The 13,358-nt window shown below is 37.3% G+C and overlaps 1 protein-coding gene across 1 annotated transcript in view; it reads right to left on the reverse strand.

The window, feature by feature from the left end:
• Positions 1 to 13,358, reverse strand: part of LOC107729345 (VPS10 domain-containing receptor SorCS3-like) — a 198,891-nt gene that overhangs the window by 145,671 nt on the left and 39,862 nt on the right. The window lies entirely within an intron of this gene.

Here is a 13,358-nt window from a genome sequence, read left to right on the forward strand (position 1 = left end):
AACAGATTTCAGCAAATTAAATTCATAAGAGTGTTTCACAGGTTTTTTTTTTTGTTTTGTTATTTTTCCTGGCTATTTATATTTCCCCGATCCTCAGCAATGAGCAGAAAAGCTCGCTAAGACAAACACAATCTGCTGAGCATATGCTGAGCAATTCTGTCTTGTTCTACAGACAGCAAAACTAACATCATCCTGCAACCCATGGGCATAACAGTGACAACTGATCCAGAGAATACACTGATTTGTTTAGAAAGGCTAATGATATGTACAGTCTTGCAATGCAGACGTGAGTATGGACGGCAGGGACATGTTCCTAACAAAGATAAGAGACTACTGAGTAAACTCTACCTACATTTCTGACGTAAGTAGTATGAAAGTATTTTAGTACTAGGAATGCTGTCTAGCATGAGCTGCTAATGCACGATGATGGCAGAGGTGTTTATACTCATTGTTGCATTCAAAACAACCGGTGCTAGTACTAAGAAAATACACTGAAAAAAAAAAATCCATAAAATAGGGCAAAATGTACTGTATTAATTTGAAAAACAAAAAATGCCTCTGCATTGCAGGTGTTTTACCGGTATTTTGAATATTGACAAGTATTAGTTTGTTGAACTTTACATGTCATACAGTGCAGCAGCTAAATAAAATAAAATAAATAAAAAAACACCCAACAACCAGCATGTATATACATTCATACATACATACATAATATGTATTATGTATGTATTATGTATGTATAATACATATTATTATACCCCCCCCCAAAAAAAAAAAAACACTTCTAATATTTGGTGTTCTTCTTTCAACTGTCCAAAAATCACTTCCCTTACCTGAGATGAGAGCTTAATGGAAAGTTTTGGAGGCCTCACATCACTTTGCGATTTCCTTTTCTTGATCTTGCTCTCCCCTCCAACCCCTTGTTTTATCTCACCAACTGTGTCTTGCCATTCCTGCCATCTCTATTTTTGCTTCCACCTCTCTTCTTCTCCTGAGCGTTGCCTATTTCAGCTGAGTAAAATTTGCCTGTGGCCCATGTCACGCCCACCAATTTCTCTCTCCTATTCAGCCTCTTTGTGGGAACATAATGTTCTTTAACACTACATGCACACATATACTTGCTATTTAAGCTTTAAAGGAAACGTTCACCCAAAAATATCAATTCTGTCATCATTTTCTCAACCGCACGTCGCTCCAAACCACACCTATGACTTTCTTTCATCCGAGGAACACAAAAGGTGAATTTTTGAATAATATACTGGCCTGATTCTTTCAAAATAACTGACAACTTTTGTGTTCCAAGTCTCACAAAAATGACATGCCATATGGAAATGTAATATATGTCCTATATCAAGAGTGATATATGTTACCTATAAGGCAATGTATAATTTTCACATATGCACATTCTCTAGGTAGGTGAAGATATAAGTTTATAACATAAATAAAATCATCATAGTAAAATTCGTATATGTACATATGTTAATAATATCTATATTTTGATTTTTAGCAACCGTGTACAATATGCAATATTTTATTTACACGATTATTAAAACAACAAATATTCAAGAAATCTGTATGTCAGTACATGTTTTTGTAATCAATTTATTTTATATTTAAGTATATGAATGAACATGTATCGATGTACATATCATTTATTTCCAAAATTTGTCACACATACATAAACATACATGTTAAAACATTGTTTCTTATTTCCATAACTTGTTTCAATTTCTAATCGGTTTCATATATGTTTTTAATTCATATGAAATATATGTCATATATGGAAATTTAATATAGACACATAAATTGCATTTGCATATCATGTGAGAAACTGAGACCTAAATTCATGACTAAAAGCTGCTGTTTGCAAGAGTTATTAACAAGTAGCGAGTAGCAACCTCTGATTCATGAATGAATCATTATTTTGAATTGGATCTTTTCATTTAATCATTTCAAAACCAGTCTGATTAATTAATTTGCAAAAAAGACTCATTGCCTCATGATTCATTTCAATAAATGACTTCAGTTGCATCCTGTTCGTCACACAAAGCTACTGTATGGCTTTAAAGGACTTGAAATATTCAACAAATATACTTATATGCTTTTATGGTGCTTTTGTGTCCTCTTTGAAGCTTCTTCCCTCATTCTTTGCCAGAAAACAGATGACTCAGAGAATTTGGCCTCTAAAACGTCACGTACCATTACGGATGCTTTTGTTAAACTACTTGTGAACAAGTTAAAGTTGAAAAGTATCACACATGACAGCCCCACAAGACAAACATTCAAATTTCTTTGGAGGCCTACACAAAGTAAATAATTCATGCTCTCCCGATGACTTGCATGTAAAATATTACCAAAGCAAAAGCAAGTGAATAGGCCCGGCTTTTCAAGTCTGAATAATTTAGTAGAAGAAATGAGCTGTTAGCCAACACAATCCTCCCCGACGCTCTAATACTTCTCCATCACGTTAGCTTGCTGTTCGCAGCAATAGTGCACATACAATAGTGTTTTCAACACCATCACTGACTCCACACCAAAGTGACAGTCTCAGAAACACAGACGGAGTTTCTTCACAACAGAGGCAATCTAATTTGAGGCACCATGGAGGATTCCCATTTTCCATCGCTCAATTCCTTTTTGCCTCTTCCCAGGAGCGGGTCCCCACGCCAATAGGGCAGTAATGGATTTCAGTGAAATTACAATGCAATCTTCCCTATATACTGTTTTGTATTCTGGAGTGGCAGCAAAATAAAGGCACAAGGATTATTCACAGTAAAGAGACCGTCACTTCATCTAGGTATTACCGAAAGGGAAAGGTGAAGTGAGAAGTAAACAAAGGAAATATATACAGTAAACTCCAACCAGGGCTGAACGTGTATATGCTGTACAATGGCAGAAATGTATCAAATATCAGTTTCTTACTATGCAGGTTATGCATGAATCTGTATTCAGAGCCAAAACTATCCATATTGTAGTGCAAGTTTTACTGTTTTTGCACTGATGGCAGGTTTGTTTTATGAATGCAACATTTTGCTTTGAATCCATCAACTTGATTATTATTATTAGGATGCACACATCTTCATGGCACTCCACCCCAAAAAAGATGATAGATAGATAGATAGATAGATAGATAGATTATTATTATTATTAGGATGTAAACATATTCATGGCACTCCACCCCGAATAACCAAACAAACTAACTAATAAATAAATAAATAAACAATTTTTAACTTTATTTTTTTTTTATTTTATTTTTTTTAGGATGTTAGGATGTAAAAAGCTTCATGGCACTCCACCCCAAATAAGAATGAATGAATGAATGAATTAATTAATTAATTAATTAATGACAATTATTATTATTATTAGTAGTAGTAGTAGTAGTAGTAGTAGTATTAGTATTATTATTATTATTATTATTATTATTATTATTATTATTATTATTATTATTATTATTATTATTATTATTATTATTATTATTATTATTATTATTATTATTATTATTATTATTATTATTATTATTATTATTATTATTATTATTATTATTATTATTATTATTAGGATGTAAACATAATAATGACACTCCATCCCAAATAAGAAAACAGAAAACAAACAAATAAATAAACAAACAAACAAATACATAAATAAATAAATAAATAAATAAGAAATCCGCATTATTCAAACAATTGCATGGTGTATTAGCCAGCAAAATACATTGCATCAATAGTTTTTAAAATCAAATACCAGCAAAATAATAACCATACAAAACAGAAGTAGGGGGGGAAATACTAGGGAAAGAAGCTATTGTTGCTGTATTGTATGTATTCTTCTTGGGATGCTTTTATTTTATGTTAAAGCAAAAGATGATTCAAGGCTTTGCTAAGTGGTTTCATTTAAAAAAAATATATAAAATAAATGAAAAGATAAAGATAAAGAAAATGAAGCACAGTATCACTTTCGTTATGGTACCACAGCAGGAAATGAGCTCATCGTATCTTGTCTTATCATAAGCCTCTAATTTAAGAAGACTGAGGTGGTTCATATTTTTATAGTAATATCATGACATTCTGAAAGAATAATGTTCATAATGTTCATGTTAGTGGTATCATTATTTTTATGATGTCAGACGACACAGGAGTTGAATTATGAAAGTGTGAGCCGTTAAGAGTAACCTGCTATAAGTGGTGTGACGCTTTCCTGCATTTGAACGTCGTTCTTTATACCCTAGTGACAAGAGAATCCAGCTGAAATCAACAGGGATCAACTCAATCCTGCCAGAGAAAACGGTCCGCAATTATAGTTTAGCATCTGTCCTTATAATATTTTCCTTGCACACAGTTAAAAAAGATGTGGCTTGTCATGTTAATCAATTATTTAATTCCCACCAGAAGAGCTCCGTCGAGATGACTGGTAAAATTATGTTTATACACCTGCTCACAAGTTTGGAGAATTGCGTCTGGGACTTTAGAAAACCATTAAGAATAACCGAACAGTAGGTTAGGAGAAAAACACAAGTCGGAGACTTAAAAGACCAATAAAAGCATATGCCTGAAGCTGGGGCAACATTAACACAGCCTAAAAACACAGCACGGACCTTTCCAGGAGAGAAATGAATGCAGCATCAAATCCCAGAGTGAATTTTATGGTCGGAAAATAAAAAGAGACTTTGTTCTGCGATGGCACGCGTACGAATGTTTCACACCGAAAGCCATAGAGATGGGCACACTTTAGTGAAGCACAGGCAATGGCTGGAAAAAAGGCACATTTTGCGTCTCATATGGTATCACTGTACCTCGACTTCCATTTTCACGTTGAAGATTGGAAACTATCTAAAGCACATCTGGGAAATATGGCATGTTAACAGAAAAATCTGTTTGTGTTCTACAATGTGGAGATACGCAATGCCAAGATGTGATTCCCAGCGTTTGACCACATGCCATCTTTGTTTCTGTGAAAATGGGTTTAGTCCCCCGAATCTAGAGCTGCACACCAACATGAAACTCAACTGGACACAAACTTCAGTGAATGGAGGAAAACCGCAGGAGAGGGGGACGAAGACATGGAAAGATCCTGAAAATGAGAGGACTGGTGGCCAGGTATCACGTCAGGGATTGTCTGTGAGGAGAAGCCAGATGGTGAGGCAGTAAAGTAGAACAATGTGGAGACATGTGCACCAGGCTCCAGGGATGGCGAGAACAATGAATGCAGCAGAGAACTTCAAAAACAAGCCACCACCTCATCAAAAATGCAGTCAAAATAAACCGAATAACTGAAGTGATAACGTTAACTGTTGTTTTAATCAGTTCCTTAGTAACACGTATAACCCTGATTGCATGCAACACATAAAAATTAATTTTGTTTGATATTTTTTTCTTTCATATGTGGAAACCTCTAGGTGTGTGAAATCACTTCACAAAATCTAGAGGAGCCTGACGTACCTCTGATGTGTAAATTGACCAGAATGCATATGCAAATGGTGTAGCATCATTTATTTCTGGCGTCTAAAAAGGCAAACGGGAGAAGAAATGAGATTTGACTCTTTTCCTATAAATAACTAATTGCTATCAGTGATGAGCTTTCAAACCAGTTAGCTTTCAGTGCGTCATCTGAACAAGAGCAGAGAAAGCAAAAAATAAACAAATAAACAGGTGGAGAGAGAGTCCAAATTATGGAAGAATTTCAAAATTAATTAATTTGCATTAATGAAGAAGCATTAGTAATGTTCATAATGATCATATGAACTATATTTAGAATTATATAGTTTGAATTATAGTCTCTTCCTCAGATTAGGGAGAAATTATATTTTCATGTTATCATAAATGAAAACACAAACTACATTACAGATTTGATGGTAATGTACGATCATTTATTGTTAAACTGTCTTAATGGGAAGCAATGACAAAATACAGATTAATTATAATTTATCTTTTTTATATTTAATATTATATTTATTTTATAATAAACCATTTAAATCATCATAATAATAAATAATAATACAATATTTTTTGTTGCTTACACTGGAAGCATCTGTTGTGTGGAGCAATTGACAGACAACTCTTTTGCCTAAAATATGTATATTTGGCTAAAATTGCATTATATATTATATAATTATATTAATTTATATATAACGTTGGGAGAAGACTTTTTTTTAAAGATGTGTATAGTTTTATTCAGTAAGGATGCTTTAATAAAAAAGGACATTAAATACATGTCTAATGTCACAAATAAATGCTGTTTTATTTTATTTATTAATTTTTTTGAACTATTCACTAAAGAATCCTAAAAAAAAAAATGTAAATAAAAATCAACACAGAACAATCATTTTCAACTACTACTACTACTACTAATAACAGAAAACAGTAATAATAATAATAATAATAATATTAATAATAAGAGAAAACAGTTGTTTTAACTGCAGTTTTTTTCTTCTTCTTCTCACTGTTGCCAGGAAAGATCAGGAAGTATAATTATATGTAATTATATAAATTTATATATAAGGTTGGAGCAGGGGTAGGCAAGTTCGGTCCTAGAGAGCCGCAGTCCTGCAGAGTTCAGCTCCAACCCTGAAAAAAAAAACTCACCTGCCTATATCCTTAGTAATCCTGAAGACATTGATTAGCTTGTTCAGGTGTGTTTGATTAGGGTTGGAGCTGAACTCTGCAGGATTGCGGCTCTCTAGGACCGAACTTGCCTACCCCTGGGTTGGAGTAATGCTTTTTTAATAAATGTATATTTTTATTCAGCAAGGACACGTTAAATTAATAAAAAAGGACATTACATTTATAATGTTACAAATAAATTCTACATCAAATAAATGCTGTACTTTTGAACTTTCTATTCGCTAAAAAATCCTGAAAAAAAATTCACACAGGACAACCATTTTCAACTAATAATAATAATATTGAGAAGAAGAAGAAGAAGAAAACGAGGAAGAAGCAGCCGTAATATATATGTTTTTTTTTCCCTTCTTCTACTCACTGTTGCCAGGTCTACAGTCCAATTAGTGAAATAGTGAAAGATCTGGAAGTGCAGCGTCGTCATTTCCAGCACAGACACGGTGTGTGTGTTGGATCAATATAAATTTACACATGCCTCTCCGGAAAATTCCCTCACGGACCACCACTGCTCATCAAGACGAACCCCCACAGATGTTGTTTAGACCTGTGTGATTGCATCTAGAAAAACGGAAATGATTCCTGATCTGTTCCTGAGAGCACAAAGGTCTGCTTCACTGATGTCAGCTGGCCGCTGACCAGCAGATAGTGTCTGTATTTGCTCTAAACACAGGAGAAAGAAAAAAAAACACACAAAGGTGTAGAGAGCAGTGAAAAATGAAAGGAAGAAAGGGAAAGATACCTATTGGATGAATCGCTTGACCTCATATTCCCCAGGGCAACTAAAAAAAAAAAGATTTTGAATGGAAACACTTTTTCTTACCTGAACTTATGCCAGTAAGATGAGACTGAAGAGAGATCTGAAACACTCTCTTTTTAGCGGCCCTGGGGCTGAAGTGAGCTTGGAGGACAGCAATACACATTCAGCAGGCTATTGTTTGGATGTGTGGGTACAAAGGCAGAAAGTGACCTGAAACGCAGGGACGACGCATCACTGCCAGCTTTAAGATCTTCTTGTGATATATTATGCCATTTGTGCTGGTTGAAGTCACTGGTGGAGGAAGTTTGTTTGTGAGGTGGAGGTTAGTCTGACTCCAGGCTGCAGACACTGACATAAATCAAGTGTCTGCCCTGACAGACTACCTGTGCGGTGCAGAGAGACAAGACAGGAAGACAGGGAGGATTTGAACACAAACCTGTTACCGTCAACCTAACAACCACTAGTGAGCCTTTTGTGTGTTTTACACTTACTGCGTGCGTGAAATAAATAAACTGTTACGTATAGGAACTCTATCTGCAGTCGATGGCAGCAAGTGACAGTCTTTATGAATGAGTCATCGAGTCACTGAATCAAGTAATCGATTTGTTCAAAAACACAAATTCATTCAGGAATGAAACAAGTGACTGTGTTTGAGTGAGTCGTTGAATCATTCATTCAACCAATTTGTTCAAACACTATGATTTATTCAGAAACAAAATACTATTGACTGTGTGTTACATGCAGATTAAAATGTCAGTAACTCAACATTAATAGCCAAGGAAGCCAAGAAACTACCTAATAAACCACCCAGAACATTTTAGCAACTCCCTAAAAATGTCAATAAACAACCAATTATAGTAAGCACCACCCAAGTTTGTTCATAAAGACTGGTTAAAAATATAGGCTGTTGTTTTTTGAGGATGCCACTGGGGGCAGATGAATATTAAAGGAGATTAACAGTGATGGGAGACGAGACGGGAAGGTTTGCTGAAACTCTAAGTGACACTTGATACCATCTGACAGATAGAACGTGTTGTGTTATAAAGACAAAAATCACACTCCTAATCTGTATGTTGTTTGGAAAACTTTGGTAATGACTTTTAGCACCGCACTGTCAGGATGGAATACATGCACTGGAGTAACACACCGGCTTTGTTAATTTTAAATCCTGTTGTTGTATCACTGAAGTTCCATCAGAGCTCAACCAGACCTGACTTCACACTCAGATGCATGACTGAAAGTTTTATGATGACTATGAAAATCCATTCTGCTAAGCCACACACCACAGACGAGACGAGGAGAGGAGAGGAGAGGAGAGGGAGTGAAACAGGAGGGCGGAGACATGACGGATGTGTTTGCCATCACAGTGTCCGAGGAAAAGGCAGTAAATAAAATTTTCATAATCTGGATTTCATCAACGAGCTCATCTTTGTAAGAGGAGAGCTTTTGTACTTGCTGTCATTGTGTTTAATTCTAGAGCATTCAAAATAATACTTACCTACATTACTAAATATTACTAATTTTAATGAAAAAAAAAACAATAATAATATTAATAATAATAATGTAAAAAGACTTCATTAGTATGCTTTAATAGTGCTAATAGTTTTAAAACTAAAATTATTGAAAATAATTAATTGAATTAAAGCTGTGGCTGTGTGTGTGTATAAAACAAAAACAAAAAATAAAACTACAAATATAAATATAAAAAAAAAAGTAATGATATGAGCAAAGAATGAAATGGCTAAAGCCTAAACTAAAAGTAAAATGAAAACTGAAAATATGAAACAAAATATTAATAAATATAAATTTAAGCTAAATATAAATATTTAAAACAAAAATAATTGAAATGACATAGGCAAATAATAAAATTACTAACACCTAAACCTAAAATGTAAATTAAAATAAATAAATTAATAAATATTATTTTAACTTCAAATTGTTATTATTTATTTTTAATTCTAAATTTTAATAAATACTATAATATAATAATAAAAAGACACTGTACCAAATACAGTAAAAATATTGTATTAAATTTAACAAAAACATAAGTTCATTGCTAAGAAGAAAATACCTGCAAATTACAAAAATAAATTATTATAACAGTTAAATATACAAAAAAAAAAAAAAAAGATGTATATGCTGGGTAACAGTTACCACATTTCCAAATTCACATTTGATTGTTTTACTTAAATAATTACATTTCATATTACTCTTGTTATCAGTTATGTATACATTATAGAATATTTAATGTTACATTTTGTGCTGTTTAATTGCATTAGTTTAGTATTGTGTGCTAATATTTTTATTTGGCTTTGTTCATGGAAACGTCAGTGTTAAACATACGTAAAACTTCCTCACTGAAGCCCAAAGGAAGAAATACACATGCTGAAGTCACTCTACGAATTGAGTCCTAATTCAGTCTATTATAATTGTTTGCGCTGTACTCATACGCTTATTTTGGCAATCTGTGACAGTGGATTGGAGAGAAATGTCATAGGTGGTCGTTTAATCTGTCACCCAAAAACAGTCGGTAGGTGTGACACCCTCGACCAAAATCAAGTCGGCTAGCGGGATGCCACCTCCAGCAATTTCCTCGCGAAAGTGCGACAAAGACAAACGTATATCCTCGCACACAATCTGGCACAAGTATACACTTTTCAATTTCCTCTCAGACACACGGCAGAGACAATCACACACACGGTCACACAATTCAGGCCTCAGGCAGACTGTTGGCAGCAGCATCTCTGCTCTAATAACAGAGCTCATTGAAGCATAATTGAAAATGACTTTGGAGAATTGCCACATTAAGGGAGCATGGTGGATATCTGCAGGTGTTGAGGAGAATTGTGTTCGGGAAAAATAGACTGTGAGAGAGAGAGAAAGAGATGAAAGCAGTGGAGGGGTTTCCCAACAGACGACGAGGAGAAGCCAAATGCGGAAAAGGAGGGAGGAACGGGACGGAATAGAAAGTGGATAAATAATAGAACTCCACTATTTACATTTATAGATGGCACGCAATGAGACACATCTTTCAGGACAGAGATGGGGAGAAGAGGAAAAACAATGACGCATGGATCGCAAAAGCGGCAGTTCGCCTGCAGATGTGCATTTGCGGGTGTTTCGGAGTGGTTGTCTAGCATGAATGTCGAAGTGAAGCTCTTCACGCAGACAACATGAAGGTCAGAGAGCTCCACAAACAAAACACTAAAACAGGGACAATACAACAAAGGAACACAAAAATGGGTCGGAACGTACATCCTTACTCTATTATTCACTAGAAGAAGTAGTAAACTCACTACAGGTCGTGACCCTTACCCTAGAGTCTGGAAAAGACCAATTAAATATCATTTGGAAGTAATGAAATACTCATTAAGGGCAAAGATCACGCTGTTTGCATAATAAAAGTCCTGTGCTACCTAAATTCAATACCACAGGTCTGGGCCAGTTTTTTGACTTCTAGGTCAAAATGCCTAGCAGAGGTTAATCTCTCACAGCCAGAGCTTTGAATTATGGGATAACATGATATGGTCAGATTCACATTATAGCTTATTCCTGCCAAGAAACACCTACTTAGACAGGAAAAGAGCGACTTGACCAAGCATAGCTTGTTGTATTTTTACATGCAATTTAGGGCAATGGTTATCTAGAATGGATACACATGCATATTGTGTATTTTGCTCAATACTTTAAAAAGAAAAACAAGCACAATATACAATTTTGCTTGTGAATAACTACTAGTTCCCCTTCAGGAACTCGAGCTGCGTCGAAATACTATGGGAATGCCTTCAGCGTGACCACGCTCTGAATCACGTTTGTAATCAGTCCAATGGATGGGCGAGATGTCATGGGCGGGGTGACATAGCGACCAGGAAGCTTAAAAGCACGTGCGGTGGATACACCGGCAGCTTTCTGTCATTCAGCAAGCGCTCTGTGTGTGTCAGTCTTATTTATTGTTGTCTGTCCCAGTTGCACAAGCATATTATGTCTATGCTTCTCAAAAGACAAAGCTTAAGGGCGAGAGCAAGCAGCATGTTAGACTGTGTGTTCCTCCCTTCACGCGTTACATTACGGGTGGGGATACACATGGTTTGTGTGTTGTTTGCTGAGGAGCGGAGCTCGCACAGTCAACTCTTGAGGGGGCTGATTGTGCTTCTTCCCGCTGCAAATGCTCCGCTCCCGCCAGGCACACTCCAAGGAGTGTGTCCGTGTTTGTGATCGTTGCGGTTCCAGTCCCGCTGCTGCTGAGGCACGGCAGCGATTGAGATCGCACTTGGATCTAGCGGACGGGTTGGAGACGGGCTTGGCCTCTCTCCGCCTGCACTCACTAGATCTCGCGCTCTCTCTCGGGGTTCGGAAGCCCACGCTGCGGTCTCTTCCCCCTCTGAGTGAGAGCTCGCTGCTGTAGCTATCTTTCTCTGAGGAGATTGATATTGTTTGCATATGAGCAGACTGCTTTTGGATCGCTCGTTCTCCCTGCCCTCGCTAAATAAGGGGTGGGGATGCACGCGATTTATGTGTAGTCTGTTTTGGAGCAGAGCATGCAGTCAGCTCTTGAGGTGGCTGGCTGTGTTCATTCTATGAATGTCCTTAAAAAATAAATAAATAAAATAAAACATACATTACATTGGATTTTTAGCTCTGCTCCCACTGGCGTTTCTTCTCGAGGGAAGAAAATCTTATGCATTAGAATTGAGTGGCTCGCGCGTTGCCGAGGTCATTCATGATTTGTTATATTGAATCCTTTCATAATCAGACCTTGTTTACTTGTCTGGTTGTTTGGCTGTGTTTAATTCTGAGGAATTAAATGATGTATACTCTGGCTTTGAGAAGTTATATATATACACTGAACAAAATTATAAACGCAACACTTTTGTTTTTGCCCCCATTTGTCATGAGCTGAACTCAAAGATCTAAGACTTTTTCTATGTACACAAAAGGCCTATTTCTCTCAAATATTGTTCACAAATCTGTCTAAATCTGTGTTAGTGAGCACTTCTCATTTGCCGAGACAATCCATCCACCTCATAGGTGTGGATTATAAAGATGCTGATTAGACAGCATGATTATTGCACAGGTGTGCCTTAGGCTGGCCACAAGAGTTTATATTATTCAGCAGGGACCGGAGAGGGGCTTCCCCCTTTCTCCTCCCTCACTCTCTATATAGCGAGCTCTTGGGATAAATTCTCGAGTGAGAGCATGGTGTTTACCTCTCTTCCTCCTGCTGGGAGGGAGCAGCTCCAGTCGTGTTCCAGCTCTTCATTCAGGCTCCTCGTTCATTCCCGGGCCAAAGGCTTCTAGCAGAAGGCAGATCTGCGGACCGTCATTCTCACTGGATAGTCTTCGGCTAAAACGTCCTGACGCCTATGGCCCAGGACTTCCTATGGCCCAGCTCCCTCTGGGGAAGAGCGGTGTACGCCTCATTATATGGTGCCTGTCTCTACTCAGTGCCCTCAGGAGATCAGTCTGTCAACCCTGCCACCTGCGGCGCTTCAGGGCACAGTGGTCTCCAGCGAGCGCAACTCTCAGTGTCCGCCCAGAAAGGTAGCGGTTCTGGGGGGTTCGCTACCTCAAAGGAGGTCTCTAGAGCAGCTAGTTCGGTCGTCCCCTGCCGGTCCTCCGCTTCAGGACACCGAGCTGGCTGCTCTAAGTACACCATAGGCCAGTCTCGAGAGACTGGTTCCCTTAATAGGTCACCTGGCATTGTGGGAGCCCCTGCCAGACGTGTCTCATTGGGTCCTGCCCCGAGCAGGCTCTGGTTCTGTCAGTCTGAGTCTTCCAAGGAGATGACGGGTCTGAGGACCATCATTTTCAATTGAGGACTTCGGCCAAGAGAAAGTCCTTATGCCCATGGCTCAGGACTTCTGAGGGCAGGCCCCTCTGGGGAAGAGCGGTATACACCTCATTATACGGTGCCCATCTCTCCTCAGTGCCCTCAGGAGATCGGTCTGTCAACCCTGCCACCTCCGGTGCTTCAGGGCACAGCGGTC

This window comes from Sinocyclocheilus rhinocerous, unplaced genomic scaffold (genome assembly GCF_001515625.1).
Source record: "Sinocyclocheilus rhinocerous isolate Xijiao unplaced genomic scaffold, SAMN03320098_v1.1 scaffold1148, whole genome shotgun sequence".
Lineage (NCBI taxonomy): Eukaryota > Metazoa > Chordata > Actinopteri > Cypriniformes > Cyprinidae > Sinocyclocheilus > Sinocyclocheilus rhinocerous.